The sequence below is a fragment of the Nomascus leucogenys genome, chromosome 19, assembly GCF_006542625.1.
Source record: "Nomascus leucogenys isolate Asia chromosome 19, Asia_NLE_v1, whole genome shotgun sequence".
In the NCBI taxonomy this organism is placed as follows: Eukaryota; Metazoa; Chordata; class Mammalia; order Primates; family Hylobatidae; genus Nomascus; species Nomascus leucogenys.
In genome coordinates, this window is record NC_044399.1 from 32,138,965 (window position 1) to 32,142,792 (window position 3,828).

At 48.6% G+C, this 3,828-nt stretch overlaps 1 pseudogene; it reads left to right on the plus strand.

Moving 5' to 3' along the window:
- The first annotated feature begins 3,393 nt into the window (after positions 1-3,393).
- On the plus strand, positions 3,394-3,597 carry LOC115831670 (annotated as a pseudogene).
- Positions 3,598-3,828: the final 231 nt, after the last annotated feature.

Below are 3,828 nucleotides of genomic sequence, written 5' to 3' on the forward strand. Positions count from 1 at the left end.
CAGACTGCCTCTACTTGAACTTACATTGATGGGGCGCTCATTACTCAAGGAGGCAACATGTGGCAGCTGTCCGTGCCCTTCTTGACCTCCAGTGGCGTCTCACCATTAGAACTAAGGCTAATGCTCAGGTGTCCTGCATGGTAGTCCCTCTTTCAGGTGAGGGGCACGGGCATTGCTAAATCGGCAAATGTGACTCAGAACTATCTTCTCCAGTCAGATGGCTTTTGAAGGATGCTTTCCTAGTTCTTGAGTGTGGTCCCAGCACTGGGCATGGTCTGTTAGCACACTGGGACCTTTCCTGCAACCATTTACTGCAATGTTGGACACTATAGCAACTAGCTTCTTTTGGCAGATACATCACACTGTTGATTCAGTTTGATGTGATCAGCAAAATCTGCCCAGACTTCATCACAGAAGTAGGTATTATGCCAACTCTTCTCCAGCTTGTGTAAGTAGATTTTAGATTCCTAAATACTGAATTTTACATTTATCGCTGTTATTATTATTATTATTTTTTTTTTTTTGAGATGGAGTATCACTCTGTCACCCAAGCTGGAGTGCACGGGTGCAATCTTGGCCCACTGCAACCTCCGCCTCCTGGGTTCAAGTGATTCTCCTACCTCAGCCTCCCGAGTAGCTGGGATTACAGGCATGCGCCACCACACCTGGCTAATTTTTGTATTTTTCAGTAAAGACAAGGCTTTGCCATGTTAACCAACAATTTTAACCTATTAAGAGCTTTAAAAAAAAACTTGATTCTATATCGCAGGCTACTAGTTGTCCATCCCAATGTTGTTATTTTTAATTTTTATAAACTGTCTTCTGTGTTTTCATCTTATCCAAAGGGATATCCTGAGAGATTTTAATAACATCCAGATGTTTACAGTAGACATCTGATAGCCCTATCAAAAAAGGAAATAAAGTCGTTTGAGTAAAATTTATTTATTCATTTATTTTGAGACGGAGTCTCACTCTGTCACCAGGCTGGAGTGCAGTGGCACGATTATCACTCACTGCAACCTCTGCCTCCCGGGTTCAAGCAGTTCTCCTCCCTCAGCCTCCCAAGTAGCTGGGACTACAGGTGCACGCCACCACGCCTGGCTAATTTTTTTTTTTTTTGTATTTTAGTAGAGACAGGGTTTCACCATGTTGCCCAGGCTGGTCTTGAACTCCTGAGCTCAGGCAATCCGCCCGTCTCGATCTCCCAAAGTGCTAGGATTACAGGCGTGAGCCACCACGCCCGGCCGTAAAACTTATTTTTAGTGAACTCGTGGGCACCTAGTGGTCCTCATGTTTTAGAAAATTGCTCAGACATAATATGTTAAATGAGCCCGTTTTGAGTTTCGTGAAGTGTTATACTTATGTGACTTGAAAATTGGAAATTTTGCTGAACTCAAGGCTCTAGCAAACTTCTGTTGGTAATGTTTTCTTAAAGATTATTGACAATGATTCCTCAAGTTTTTTCCAGTATAATCTGCTTGTACCAGATCACTTGAACTAATTCCGAGGGGCTTGAGATTAACCAGAAGCTCAGACTCATGCCCTAGGTTGATAGTAGTTTTGCTACTCTTCCCATTCTAGGGATAATCTATGTTATTCACCCCTTTGCTCTTGTCTAGTAGACCTTGACTTTTTTTTTTTTTTTTTTTTTAAGACAAGGTCTCCCTCTGTCACCCAGGCTGGAGTGCTGTGGCATGATCAGCTTACTGCAGCCTCAACCTCCTGGGCTCAAGCAATCTTGCCACCCCAGCTTCCCAAGTAGCCAGGACTACAGGCATGTGCCAGCTAATGTTTTTTTTTTTTTAAGACCGAGTCTTGCTCTGTCGCCCAGGCTAGAGTGCAATGGCGTGATCTCAGCTCACTGCAGCCTCCACCTCCTGGGTTGAAGTGATTCTCCTGCCTCAGCCTCCCCAGTAGTTGGGACTACAGGTGCACACCACCACGCCCGGCTAATTTTTTTGTATTTTTGGAGACAGCGTTTCACCATGTTAGCCAGGCTAGTCTTGAACTCCTGACCTCAGGTGGTCTGCCCACCTTGGCTTCCCAAGGTGCTCAGATTACAGGCATGAGCCACCATGCTCTGCCAAGCATGACTAGATTCTGTCAGGCCTGAGTTATGTCAGATTTTACTTCTGCCCCTAACTAGTAGTATGACTTGGAAACTTAACTAGCTTTGTCAAACACTGGTTTCCTCATCTGTAAAATCAGAGTCCCTGGCTGGGCACAGTGGCTTACGCCTGTAAATCCCAGCACTTTGGGAGGTTGAGGTGGGAGGATCGCTTGAGTCCAGGAGTTCGAGACCAGCCTGGGCAACACAGCGAAACCCCATCTCTACAAAAAATACAAAAATTAGCTGGGCTTGGTGGCACATACCTGTAGTCCCAGCTACTCAGGAGGCTGAGGTGGGAGGATCACCTGAGCCTGGGAGGTTGAGGCTGTGGTGGCCCGTGATCGCACCACTGCACTTCAGCCTAGGTGACAGAGTGAGATCTTGTCTCAAAAAAAAAAAATAAAGAAGAGTTCCTTTCCTCAGTTGAGGATTAAATGAAGCCTTTAATGAGATGTCTGGCCCTTCTGTGTGGCCGTTTTTATTCTCTTAAGAGTTCACTGGGCAGGGCTAGTGAGCACACTAGGAAACCTGGACAGGACGTTTGGGCTCCTAGAGCAAGGCAGAGGTACTAGGCACAAATACTGTGTTCCAGGAGATGCTGGGCACCCCTCAAATGCCAGGATGAAGTGTTTTGACCTTTGGCCTAGTGAGAAGAAAAAGCATTCCCTTCCTTTGTGCCTAAGACAAGACCTGGGTGAATTATAGATGATGGCACATTTCTCAGGCAGGCAGTATAGAATGGAGGAGGAGACACCTGACTCCTACCCGAACTGAGGGAGGGCCCCAAGGGGCCTCAAGCTGCCATTCTGACGATACAGAGAAGGTTGTGGGTCTCCAGAAGGAAGTGAGGAAAGAGGCTGGGGGTGAGCCCTGCTCCCCTGGATGCAAGGCCACAAGGCTGGGGATTTCCTAACCCTGTCCCACATGCTCACCTTTGGGGCTGCGGCTTCCCTGAGAGCTGGTCCTGCTCATGAGGGCAGGGCTCTGGCAGGAGGCCAGATAGGCAGGAAACTAGAGCCCAGATTCTTTCCACTGCCATTCCTGGGCTGGGGCTGCACTCAGGTGCACTCAGGTGCAGGTGTTGCCAGGAACACAGGTGAGTGCATTGGACTTTCACAGCCTGAGGCCCTATCCTCAGTGGCCAGACAGGGCCAGGATCTAGTTGATGCTCTGATCTCTGGCAGAACGGGAGCTCCACAAATGTTGGCTGCATGAGAGCAATTGAGTGCATGTTTGGGGGCCGGGGAAGGCAGAGTTTCTCCTGGGTCCCTCTAGAAAGTGAGAAGCCTGTACTCTCAGGGATCATTGCTGTAGTTACGAGATAAGCTTCTCTGAACATGCAGAGCAGTGGTAACTATGAGGAGGTGCAGTCTCTCCTGAGCGTGACTCTGGCTGTTGGTGTGGCTTTGCTGCAGCTGCCGTGTGCCATTGATGATCCTGCTCCTCTTCCTTCGGGAAAGTAAGAGGGAGAGAACAGTCTGAGTGGGGGTGAAAGTCAGTGAGCTGTGGCTCGGCGCGGTGGCTCAAGCCTGTAATCCCAGCACTTTGGGAGGCCGAGGCGGGCGGATCACGAGGTCAGGAGATCGAGACCATCCTAGCTAACACGGTGAAACCCCGTCTCTTCTAAAAATACAAAAAAATTAGCCGGGCGTGTTGTCGGGCGCCTGTAGTCCCAGCTACTCGGGAGGCTGAGGCAGGAGAATGGCGTGAACCCGGGA